Here is a 13,382-nt window from a genome sequence, read left to right as displayed (position 1 = left end):
CCCAAAAGCCACTCGGAAGTTCAATGAACAAAACTAGAAAGCCGTTTGCATCTGAGAATACCGTACTGTTTTCTTTTCGAACATATTTTAGTCAGCGAAGAATTTGCATATCAGAGGCACATCATCACAATCCTCACTGTTTTTTCCCGTGCATATAAACTTCGTCTGAAAATTTAAGTGTCAATCATGGTTTTCTAAAAAAAATCTGCTGTTGCTTATGCTGATTAACCAAAATATTATTGCTCTCAAATCAGTCCAAAATTATGTAGACATTTTTTGCATTAGAGAAACAGTGTTGCTGTATTGGGACTTGAAGCCACCAGTGCCTGCTGCATAAGAGCGTACTGCAAAATTGTAGAATTTGGTGTTAGTTGGGGCAAATTCTTGTACATAAATTAAACAGTAAAAGCCTCAATGTTGATCGTTCACGCACTCTGAAATTAAGTAGAAATAGAGGGTTATTCACATTCTTAATTCTGACCACCTGGCGTCTTTCGTGAAAATAATAAGAGAGCGGCAGGTATAATGGTCCTCGATATCCTGTACTTTACAGTTTCCTAATTATTACGTGGTAATATATGGTGTTAATATATGGTGGCAAAAGCCTTTTGTAGATCTACGAAAAGACTGGACATAACTTTATTTGCATCAATGTCTTGTGTTACGAAGTGTGCGCAATTTTATAGTAATGTAGCAGTACTGTGCCCGCTACAAAGCCATGCTGGGCGTAGAAGAGGTGGTGGTACTTTTTACAAAATGCGAAAATAAGTTTCAACAATATTTACGATCGATATTTCAGTTGTCTGAGCCTTAGCGGGTTCTCGTTTCGAGGCTGAAATAGTGAAAGCTGCAGTAGAATTGTTAGCCATATTTTATACAACTGCAGGCACAGCAATATAGCCACGTACCCACAGGAGTTGTCTTTTTCTGTAGAACCCATCTTTCTTTAGAAACGCATATATCTAACATCACTTTTTTCGCTAACAAATCCCTTGGTTTTCTAAGACGTCATCCTCGCGACGCGCTCAAGCATGTCAGTTTATTAGCTTATGAATCAATTGTAAAATCAAAATTGGAATATGAATTACCTATTTGCACCCACAACAAGCTTATCTGAATATTGTACTGCGCCCCTAGATTTATAAATTCGTTATACCCTTACAGCATCAGCATATCGCATGGGAATTCAATTGCGGGCTTACAGCCACTTCAGCGGTGCCACCGCATTTCCAACCGTCTGTTATTTCTCAAGTCTTTTTACACCTATCTACGAGCTCCACCCTATATCATCCCAATGGCACGCAGATTTCACCAATCTCGCTATCAACTCCAGATCTGTCGCCCTCGTGCACGCACTGCCACATTTGAATCTTCATTCTCTCGTACAGCCGTCGACTGGCATTACCTTCCCGACGACATGGTAGCAACATCCTGTCCAGCGAACTTTGAGCGCAGAGCACAGTTGTCTATCTTTACAGCACATGACTGCTAGTTGTGACATGCAAAATATTGTACCCACTCCTTATGCAATGCCCCTGAAAGGGGGCCTTTAAGGAAATAACGATTACATGAATGAAATTAAAGTGAGGGCAACAGCCTTGCTTTACTGTACAACTTTCAGTTACTTGTATAAATATATACAAATGGTAGGCAAAATACTTAACATGTTCCCACTGGTCGTTGTGTCGAAGATCGTATATATGGTGGTGGATTTCTGAACAATGAAAAAAAAACGTAAAAAGACACTTGCCAGCTGCACATTCTGTATTGTGCTGCGTAAGAGAAGATTCTTGCGTGCATAAAGGAAGCATTCACTAACCATGCATGCCAAGTGTGCGTTGAACGTCTAGAGGCGATAGAGACAGAAAGATGAAAAGGAGAGGTGTTTAAGCGCATGACAAAACAGATAACATGGCCTGACCTGCCACTGTCCACTGATAACACCAAAAGAGAGGGATAAACGAGGGTTACATTCACATATGTGTCAGAAAAACAATGCCGAAGCACGAGTCAAGATGTAACCTGCTTTTTGGCGCACACTGTCCAACTGCGTAGGCCTGTAAGCCCACTGGAGACTTTGAGAGGGCGACAAAAGTCACTTTCTTGAGCACTTGAGGAAATTAAATTCAGTAACTGTTTCAGTAATGGAACAAGTTCGTAAAGTAAAAAAAGAGGCATTTGAAGCACCAAAAAAAAAAACGTTGACCGGAGTGAGTGTTGTGAATAACAAGACCTCGTGAAGTCTTGTATGTACGCAAATTCTCAATAATGTACATCACATTCATTTAACCCTGATGGCTCGTGCAACACACTAGATTTTCATGCTCTTCCAATTGAAGGAGCTGCGCGTGTAATAGCGGTTTAGTCTGAGACGATAAATCATTATATCCTTGTCATGTTTGCACTGGTGTGAAACTAGAGGTGTAAATTTGAGCATATGCGCGAAGAAGAGAATGTTAAAGGAGCGAACATTTCCAGGTGACTCCTGATTTCTACACGTGGACATAAGTGCTTTAGCACGTTCGCGCTTTCCTTTTTTCCGGTGTCAAAGCGAGAGGCACCTAAAAGAAAATTTCTGAGCTTAAATTGTCAACTCCTGTGCAATTTATTTAAACTCTTAGGGCAGGTTCCAGTCTGCTTTCTAATCCTCTGTCTTAGATTTCATTGTCCGGTGGCGTTTTCTTTAACTGCAAATCAATTTTAAAAGTTCCCCTTCCCTGGCCTCCATCTGACGATTTCTATGCGAAATGCTTTCTCTGTGCGACCTAAGCGCATCACGTACGTTTATATTCGTTCTGCGCTTGCTGAAAGAAAAAATTAGATCTTAAGTTGTTTTAAGAAAAATTGTGATTTCAGACAAATGGTTCTAACCATGGCTAACGGTCACCTGCTTCTGAATACGTTCTATGCGTACGAGGGGTCTCGTGACAGTTTCCGAGGGATTAATTTTTAGGCGGTCGTTATGCGGTCTCTTCATCACAACCCAGCTTTTGTTTTAGGTTTTTTGCTTGATAATGTTTCCATTATCTTTTTAAAGCGTTCTTCATCGCAACTATGAGTCAAAGAAATATAGTTCGATCACCAGCTTCAAATATTCGCAAATCTTCCGGAGTTGCCCTTAGAGTCTCCTCGTTGCAAGTGTGGTCTGGCCTAATTTTTTCCTCTTGGCGAACCTTGCAGCTATTCACAAGAAAATTTAGTGCACCACCAAAAGGCTCAGGTATATCTTGTGTGATATGGGAAAACAATAGAGTGAGTTCCCGTAACCTGGCTGCACTCGTGGCATAAAATGCCTGACTTTCTCTGTTTACAATAAACACGGCTGATAAGGTTTCCTTCTGATAGAAGCGGGCATCCATGAAGATCTGCCTCTGTAGAACGCACAGCACATGTGGATTCGAGTATCGGTTCTATTCCTATTTATCCATACGTCAAGAGACGAGCCTGTCAGAAATATTTCTGTCAGTATGATTTTCTTATCCCTTGCTAATGACGGCCATTTCAAACAAGACATGCCTTCTTTTTCACTGGACCACCAATATTTCATAATGGTAATTCTAGCCATATAGACATATGACTGCGCGACGCGACGAAACCGCTGGACGGTTTCAATATTATTACTTTCAAAACTGAAACAAATACGAATCACACGTAAATGTACGGCTTGGATGATATAGCTTCTTTCGCGATGTTTACATAAAGAGATTTATTTAACGCCATAAATAAGTCAGCCTGAACACATGAATAATCACATGATATAACATCAGGCCATTGCTGCGTTTCACTAATGTATTTTTTATTGCGAAGCAATATTACTTTAGGTCGCACTTCAGTCCGTTCCGTGGCGAGGCGGTGGTAGGCACCATTGACCTTTAGCGTGACCTCGCTGCGTGACGTCACACCACGTGACCTAGAGTGACGTCACACCAGCTGTGTAAAAACGGGGCCCCATCTCACGCCGTCGCGAGGCGAGGCGGTAGCCACCAACGGCGGCCTATCTCCCGCTCCTCTTACCAAGGGTGCTACGGTCAGAGTGACGTCACACCAGCTGTATAAAACAGCTCCGCTCCTCTCGCCAAGGCAGTCATACGCAGATGCACTAGTGGGGCAAACTTAAGATGACCGACGAACGATGGGGGTGTTATGCAGTCAACTTGGCCATCTACAACGTGGCCGAAACATACAAGCTACCGCTAATGCATCGTGAAGACGACGAGGAGACGTACAACAAACTGTATCGCATTTTGGACGGGGACAATAACCCCAACATTTATTACGGCGTAACGCTACCGTACTTTAACGAACGCTACTGCAAGCACCGAGTGGGCATATCTTACGACGCGGAGAAAATGGAGTGTTACCGCACCGTCGGCCAATCGATACTGGAAGATTTTGTAATTGGCACGCTGGTGAGGGAAATGTTAGTCGGCATGCACGGATTCGACGGATGACTTCCTCTTAGATGATTCACTGTAAGCCGTAACACTAGCATAACCTAAGACTTCCACCAGCCATACTTCCAGCTGATCCGAGAATAACACACTATTGCTTCGCAATCACCAGGCTTAACCAAGCTAAGCCACGGCCGTTTTTCTGCAGCCATTCTGGTTAGCCGCTGTACAGCACTAAAAAGTTTGTACACGCGTGGCCTTAGTTCATGGCAGCAGAGAATCGCTGGCGCCTCGCATGAGCGTTGTCGCCAGCTATCGGCGGCTACATATTTCTTGGAAAGAACCGTTCACTGCACATGAGGGTGCTTTGACATTCTCTAAACGTTCAAATCTAACAAACAACGAGCAATGTGCATTTGAATCGGACGTTTACAGCCATTTGAAGCAGTTCTAAGGCGTCTTTGGTGTAACACGCCTCGACATGCACAAGGGTCCATTCTATTGCCGTATTCAGCTGTTACTTTTCGCACATATATTCTGTTGATCAACTCTCGTGCTAAAAACGCTGGCTGCGTCAGTGTCAAAAAAGTGCGAAAAGGCGCCAATTTATTCAATGAGTACGCTAAAAAACACTAAATATACAGGAATTGCCTTGCTATGAATCGTTTAGAAGCCCAAAGCTTCCTTCATCTAACGCTGAACATGGTGTTTGAGAGACGCCGTAGTGAAGGGCTGCCGATTAAAGTCGATGACCCAGGGTTCCTGAATGGCAACTGACATCGCACAGCACACGAGTGTTTGTGCATCGCGCCTTCATAGAAAAGCAGCCATCGAGGCCACGATTAGATCCTGCGTCCTTGGTCTTTGCAGTCGAGCGCCAAGGAGTAATTAATAGTGACTTTAAATTTTTGACATGTGCGGTTGACTCCTTTGCAGTCGAGTGCAACCAAATAATGTCGTCACGCGAAATTCCTTGCGCATCGTTGGCATGCACCAATATTCTCTTTTTGAAGAGAGGCTTGGAGTTCAACAAGTATTTTCACATTTCTGGACCCGAGAGTCCAACTCGTGAGCCGAAGCATGAACCACGAAACTACGTACCGTTACTAACCCCACCGCGAGCGATTACATTACTGTGGGCATCATTTTTGGAATTGTGTGAATTTTGGGATTTTGAAGTTTGCTATTTCTATTTGACTCTAATACGGCTTCTACAATATGAAGTGCGCTTCTTTTTATCCTGAAATGAGAGAGAAAAGTGGTAGAGAGGCAGGGATGTTAACTAGAAGAATGTTCCGGTTGGCTACTGTGATGTGCACACGAAATCGTCGGGGGATGTTTTGAACGCGGTGCGTCGACAATGGTGCGCCGGACAGCGGAGCGCTGCGCGTGCCAGCACAGCGTTACGCGTGTGCGCGTGCGAATGATGCGTGCGAGGCGACGGCGACGAAGAGCGCAGCGAGCACGAGGAGCAGCGAGTCGGCGTGTCACAAAACCGAGGTGTGAAGGAAGACACCGCAGCCGTCGGACGTTGGGTCCGTCCTGCCGTGGACCTCCCTTGGATCCCCAACGCAAGCCTTCTGAGTCCGTGTCAAGTTTGGAGGTGGCAGCCGATGGACTGAGGGTCCATGCTGCCAAAAGGCACTTTTGTATAGCCTGCTTTAAGCCTCCGGTGTTTCGTGACGCCGTCGACGGGACCTGGCTACGTTTTTCCTGCCGCTGGCAATTTCTTCGGTGCTGTTGTCTGAAGACCACCGGCGTCTTCCTGTTTCTCCGCTCCCAATACCACCTGGCTCTCTTTCGCCGCTTCCGTCGACACAGTGCCAGCGACGCGTTACAGTTCATCAACCAACGTTCCGTTCTGTCTACAAGGCATCCCCACTTAACCTGGGACGCTCAGTACCGGGTGAACTCTTTCCTTTATTGTCTAGTGTTGTACACGTGTTGAGTGCGTGTTTTTCTTGCTTTCGTTTCCGTTTCATATAGGCCCTTTTTCTTTAAATTATAAATACGGCTTCGTTTTGTTTTGTTTGATCTCTTTGTTATCTTGTTCTCTTCTTCGAACCTGCACGCGATAGCCTTCTCCTTCGGAAAGTCGAGGACGCGTTATCAATTCGCGACGGCTACACTTCACTGGGAGAGAGGGATGAGGGGGGTGTAAAGAATAAGAACTAGAGCAATGTGGTCTGTGTCTGGCACGACAATGACAAACGCACCCAAAGTCACAGGCCGCCGCAGCGCAAGTCTGCACACCTTTAGGGCAGACGAACGCTGCGACCTGAGTAAAATAGATGTATATGCAGTCCTCCATCACTAATACGAGGCAGACAGGCAGCGCAGACGTTGCAGTGTGTAGAAAGGCTGCTTGCCGTTTTGGCTGATAATGTTGGTGACAATGTAATCATCTGAATTCTTCTCGGAACGATGAGGCTGGAAGATGAGTTGTGCCAGCTATTTAACAGCTGCAGGCACTGGATTCAACAAATCCAGCATGTGCAGTGCATTCTGTGCAGCTGGCATGTGCAAGCTGGAAAGCAGTACACGCATGGCTTTCACGATTCGTTTCAGCATTGCCATTACTTGCTCGTATGCGACTTAGGCCGGTTCCTGACCTAGTACTCGACCAGCTGTAGGCTCAACACACTGGGTGCGCGGTGACTGTTCTGTCATTGAGGGCGTGCAGTGCTTCGGGAGCGATGGCCAAGTCATAGAATTTAGTTCCATAAAACTTGTCATTTTTCTGGGCGCTACTAAAGGTATACGTTTAATCGGCTGCAGTATAATCTGTCTCGTTCATTTTTTCCTTCAATAAAGCCTTGCGGCTGCTGAAATTGGAATATCTAAAGTCTTTTCTTTAAAAACTATCGGCAAGTGCGAACTCGGAGCTCACTGAAGGCACAAAATTCTTTTCAAGCGCGTGCGCGAAAATGTGCGAGTAATTCTCCTGACACGTTTGGCATCCCTGCGGCACTTGGGTGCTACAGTGACGCACGAATTAAAGACCAATGTCTGCATTGATGCCAACGACATCCCTATAGCAGACAGAGCTTCCCTACAGCTCTGGCACGCAGTCCGCTGAGAGCGCTTCCGATGGGGACAGTGGTTATATTTTGCAGTCTCCTAGCTTCTACCTTTGGTGAACGAGGATCGGAGTCTTTACAAGATTTGCGTCAATTTACAGATTCAATGCAGACTCTCGGAATGAATTTAGAAGCAGTTGGTTAACCGTAGCCACTATCCGTAAAAAGCCTGTAGTTTACCTTTTGCGATATTTACTTCTAGTTTGAGAGGCAGGCGAGGGAATCCCGATGTCAGCTTGACACAAATTCTTCCTCCTATGAATAAACCATCGACAAAAAAAGACGAATCTCGTTCGGAGCCCCCAAAGCACTCTCAGAATTATATATTCGCTAAACTGCTTAACTCATTAGCTGAAGAGTACCAGGCTTCGTAAGTGCCATTTATAAAGACAAGTAGGGCTCTTGGTTAGGTTGTTAATGCGGCAGTTCTGGAGATAATTGCTTCTTCTGAGGTAATTCTTTTTATTTGCCTACTTTCTCCTTCGCTCTGCTCTTTTTCTTCGCTACGTTCCTGAAAACTATTGTAAGCATCGCACGGCGACCAATCGATCACACTGATAGCGGGCACTGCTGCACGTTCTTAGCCCGTGGAGGACTGCCTGACAACAGCGCCACTCATCATTGAATATTAGCAAGAAAACCTCATAAGGGTTATTTTTTCACCAACTGCTTTCCATGCCAGCTTCCCACGCTTCCGCGAAAGCTGCTGTCTCTCGAACATTGCCAATTAGTTGCAATGTTTAGCGCGTTCGCAACGTCACAACTTTGAAATTCTTTCTCACTGTGCCGAGTATAAAGAATATTGACAATAAGTTTCGCCAGGTATAGCTACATTTTGGTTTAGGGGCATAACTCCAAGTGAGGTTCTTTAGCCTTTCCACTGCATTGAATGCTACGTCTGAAAACACGACTGTCCTTGCTTATCGCCTCGATTCAAATGCAAACGCAGCAAATGATAATTGTGCCCGGAAACAAAGCTGCTGAGTAAAAGCCGACCATAGCGTCTGAGGCGTCATGCGGATCCGGAATATTACGGTTCTTGGAAAGGATTTTTCCTTTCCTGCAAATGTGTATAGCTTTTGCAGAACAGGTTAGGTTTTTATACCGACAATAAGGCGATAATAACGCAACCGTTCCCGCACGCACAGGTTCCAGATATTTAAGAACGGTCGCAGCGGCCGTTATGTTGGACGCATAAATAGCAGCTTAAATGGGCTCTGAAAGGGGCTCTAATAAAGTTGCGGTGTGCCTGGTACCTTAAAGCATGCCACTACATGGATATTGTCCAGCAAGCATTTTTTTAATGCGCTTTGTAGAAGCTGAGTTATGTGAAGGCAAAATTTGAATTTCAAGGTCTTCGCGCTCTTCCCTCTCCTCTCGTCACTTTTTGCACGCTGGAAGGTCGGCGCTCCTCCGCCGGCCCAACATCTGGGAGCGGTGCTTCCTGACCCGCTGGAGCTAGGCGGCTTATTGGCCGCGGCCATAGTAGCTGCCTGACGTCTAAACGAATCTATCCAGTAGCGAGCTCTCAACATGTATACGCAAGTGCGAACGACGGAGGAGGGTGTGAGGATAAAAAAATCGCCGGGAAGGGCTCGCCAACTTTCGCGCGTGATTGTGGGTTCTCGGCTACGTGTAGAAGTGTAATAGTTAGCTTAGGTTTTCATTACAACCCAGTGACGTGATTGAGCGAGTTGATGTGCTCTCCTAGGCAGGTGTTTCAGAGCCCCTTTAACACTATGCTGCCAATCATTTTCATAGACAACATTTTCATAAACATAAACAAAGGGTTCCACATCAAACTGAATTTTTTTTCTTTAGACAAGAAAAAAATTGTAAGAGGTTAACCAAATTTTTATTTCGCTTGCTTGTTGCTGTTTTTAGGCAGCGTCTGTCACGTGGTCATCATCTCGCTTGGTCATCGTTCTTCACAAGACATTCTAGAGAAGCAGTGGACAAGGAGATGACCCACGAATCATGGGGCGGTAAATCGCTTCGTCTTGAGCCGTGCATTTCTCAGCGGGAGTATCAGACGACGCGACATAAGAGAAAGAACATAACTGCACTGCCGGCCTCGCCCTGTGTGCTCAGGGCGCTTGCGTGCTGCTCTTCGGTGGCGTTGTGCATTCGGCACCAACGGAGTCGCCCTACCCAAGAGGGCCTCGGGGTCGCGTGTTCTCTTCCATATAGGCCTATCGTGTACATTTTTGCAGCCGGAAAGCCCGATGTAGGAAGCCCCGATATTCGCCAACATTTACAAAAGCCCCAGCAAGAGTATCGTGCTCGCTTGGAACGCTCCATACAAGACCAACTCTAAAAATGAACGCGTTGCGGTCTCTGTGCTCTTGCACGGCTGCGTTTGTACCCCTGAAGCCCTCTATGCGAAATATAATGTTCGACGTTATAGGGCTGCACGCTCTTTTGTGAATTTGTTTTCGTGCTCAGCCACGATCCTCTTGAAAACTCAATTTCCGAACTGCGTTTCTTCCACCAGATATGCGGCCAGTTTTCAGAACAGGAAGCATGCGCACCTCCTCAAATCAGCACTGTTAGAATAAATGGGGTGCGTTTTATCTCATTTTATAACTTCATGTGAGTATGATTGAAACCGACATTGAGGCGAAGTTATGAAAAAAGAGAGAACAGGGGAGTTTTTCCTATTCATTAATTTTACATGGCTGAATCTTCAAGTCTTCTATAAAGTAAAAAATGTGTGTTATCCGCGCATCTTCTACCACCGCACTTAGGCTTGGCTGCATTGAAGTTAGAGGTGTTCGCAATTGCACTTTTATATTTCCCACTTTTGATGCTACACAAAAACACATTATACAGTAGACTGTTTTTTAACTCTTCAAAATAGTAATGCTTGATTGAATCCCCGCACTGGATAACGTGTTTTAACAACATTTCATTGACTTACAGGCTGACCGACCGGCCGGCAGACGACCCAATAACCATTGGCTGACTGATTGATAGATTAATTATGCCTCAAAACTATTATGTTTTGTAGGAGCATGCGGAAGTTGTTAATGAAAGGCTTTGGATCAACTGGAAGCCAGCTCGGTTTCCTCACCGCCATAACTACAAAGAGTCAGCGCACGGTCGCTCATGCCTATTACTTTGAGCAATATTCGGCTTTAGAGGCCGGGATTTTTCAGCAGTTTATTTATCCTTTTGCCCCGTGTCTGGATATAGTATTTTTAGGAACAGTAGATGTAGTGGCGTCCCCCAGATAAGCAAATGAAGAGTTAGGGTAATAAAAAAATATCTTAGATGTATTGTAATCTGATAAAAGTAATACAAATCCAACGATGTTTAACTGCATATAAGAAGCTAAATCATTCGTCCTCCCCCTCTTTTAGTGCATCACGCACATTCAGTAAACACGGCCGATGAAAGCAGCTTATGTGGTCACACGCCGTAGTGTTTATTCGCGCATAAAAAAGTTTATCAAATTCAACTCCCTCCTCGAAACTACTGAGTTATCCGCGTGTCTGCTTGCATGGGTATGTAGAGAAAATGTGCCATGAGATATCGACAACCTGCCCAGATTGCTTGTGCATTCAACTTTATCGGTACCTATTAGTTTCTTGCATCTGTCAACGAAGAAGTAAACCTGGACGGTGCTATATAAAGAGAATGTAACAGAAAAGTGATCGGTATAAGGTGAAAACAAAGAAGCAAATCAGAATGAGGCTTTTGCATGCCAGCCTCTGTAGAAAACCTAGAAGCAATGCGTCCGATTCCCACTGCATAAGAGCTAGAAGATTTGAAGCTTGCATTCCTAGTAATGCTGCAGCAGGAAAATAGGTGCCTTCGATTTGAAGATGGTGCAGTTGGCACCGAATGGAAAATTCTGCACACCAATCTTGGTATGGCTGTCATAGCACTATGACTATGGCATTGGGCTGCTGAGGATTAGATCGCTGGAGCTATATACGGCCGCGGCGGCCAAATCCTGAAGGGCGCCATTTGCGAGAGGCCCTGCACCTTAGGCGACGGCCAAGAGCTGTAGGTACGCGAAATTAATGTCACACCCCTCAAGCACGAAACGTTTTGAACTCCACGTTCAGCTTGCAGTCTGAGATGCCAAATATCGGATGGAAGTTGCGGAATTAAGACACCCTTGTTTTATTTTAAATATTCCATTATTATTCATTAGGCAATAAATGAAAATTTTTATTCAAGACATCCTAGCGCAGTTTGTATCCTCGCCGGTTTTCCATGCATAATCTTTTTCCAGCATGGCGTATGAAAGCTTTAGTTGCTCATAAAGCGTAACACAACACAATGCATTTCTTTTTTTTTTTGGCGGGGGGAGGGGGGCGGGATACACGTGTAAGCATCAATGTTCGTGCTGCTCATTGGAAAGGGTAGGTGCCGCCATCAAGTGCTTTGCTGAGCCTGCGTGGCTAACTGTTTTAGCACATATCATATATGAGGTGTTCCAGCTAAATTTTGCCAAGGTTTAAAAATTTACCGCAACGTAATAGGACTACCCGGCAACGCAAAACAATGAGCCGACAGAGTATGAGACACCGAGAGAGCTGCGCTCGAATTTTGCATAAAATAGAGTCGTAATCGTCCTTAGGAGTGTTTGTATTTCGGTCAATGCAATAATTAAAGTCAAAAAGGCAACATTTTAGCTACAAAATTTCGGGCGAGAATTCTAGTGCCAAATTTTATACCGCCCTCAAAAACGTCTAATGCATAATTTTAATCTTGATGTGTGTTTTAGACCACTTCTTTCCGCGTTCAAAAGTGAGCGCGGGAAATATGAAAAACTCCCACATGACCACGCATTTCCGCATCATGACAGCAGCGCTTTCAAATACGGAATTTGTCAACCTAGCAGCATTCGATAGTGTCACGAGTGTGACAGGTTTTAAACAAAGAAGTGGGCGCGGTAGGTAAATTTTTAGTAATACCTATGATTTGGCCGCGTTCAGAAAGCAGCGGATGCGCTATACGCAGGCCCAAACGCTAAGCTGCTTTCCAGTTAGCAAACATCGTTCGCGTCTGGTATCTCGCTTGGCCGTCTTAGGGCTCCGACGGTTTGGTTTTTTTCAGAAATTTGTGATCTTTCGCCGCTCCCACGCACAAAACGTCGTACTTACGAATAGAAACGCCGCTTGTGATTAGGCCTGCTTATGGCTACGGCGAGAAAGCGCATCTGCTATTTTTGCACTGAACGCGGCCAGTTCGAAGTTATTACTTTCCTTTAAGTTGCGAGCGCATATGTCTTTCCTTCTTGCCTGCCACACACAAGCTTCATCGAGTGCAGCTGCGTCCAGAAGTTCCACGAGAGCTCAGTCCTGTCTCGACGGGCAATCGGATTGTTAGAGTTTTTTTTTTCATATTTCGCGCGCTTTATTTTTGCACGCGGAAAAAAACTGTATAGACGAAATTAAAATGAAAACTGATGAATTAGGCATTTTTTTAGAACTCTCTACAATTTGGCATTAGAATTTTCGCTTAAAACGTAATAGCGGAAAAGGTTGTATTGAGAGTTTATTAATTATTTATTCAATTGAACAAAATACATAAACACTCTTACTTCCTAAGTACAGTAGCCAGCAGCAAGGCTGGAGTTGCCTCCACCAATTGTGCTGCGGTGTATTCTTAATCTTTTGCTAACGCTAGGTGGGACACCTGGTAGGTACCAAACAACACTCAATCTGCTTTTGAGCAAGGTATTTTGCGTGGTGTTTGCTCTGTATTCATCGTCATGATGACGTACTAATAAATCACGCACTAATAATATGACGGAACCACAAGAGGCAAGTATCGCACATGAAAAAGAAATTTTCAACGCACATGCTAGTCAAATAAAGTAAGCAAAAAAGTCTTAAATGAGCACAAATTTGATCATTATGACAGGAACTCAAGACAACGGTAGCAGGTTTTACAT

The 13,382-nt window shown here is 44.6% G+C and overlaps 1 long non-coding RNA gene across 1 annotated transcript; it reads right to left on the bottom strand.

Annotated features, from left to right (window-relative positions):
• Window positions 1-1,663: 1,663 nt before the first annotated feature.
• Window positions 1,664-12,734, bottom strand: LOC144101695 (uncharacterized). Its single transcript, XR_013308034.1, has 3 exons — window positions 12,589-12,734; window positions 1,820-1,846; window positions 1,664-1,714 (listed from the first exon to the last, which is right to left on the bottom strand). It is a non-coding gene; the product is annotated as an uncharacterized LOC144101695 (long non-coding RNA).
• Between the last annotated feature and the right edge of the window lie 648 nt (window positions 12,735-13,382).

Source organism: Amblyomma americanum, chromosome 1 (assembly GCF_052857255.1).
Source record: "Amblyomma americanum isolate KBUSLIRL-KWMA chromosome 1, ASM5285725v1, whole genome shotgun sequence".
Classification (NCBI taxonomy): Eukaryota; Metazoa; Arthropoda; class Arachnida; order Ixodida; family Ixodidae; genus Amblyomma; species Amblyomma americanum.
Note: the sequence above shows the minus strand (reverse complement) of the source record. Positions and strands in the feature narration are given on the sequence as shown.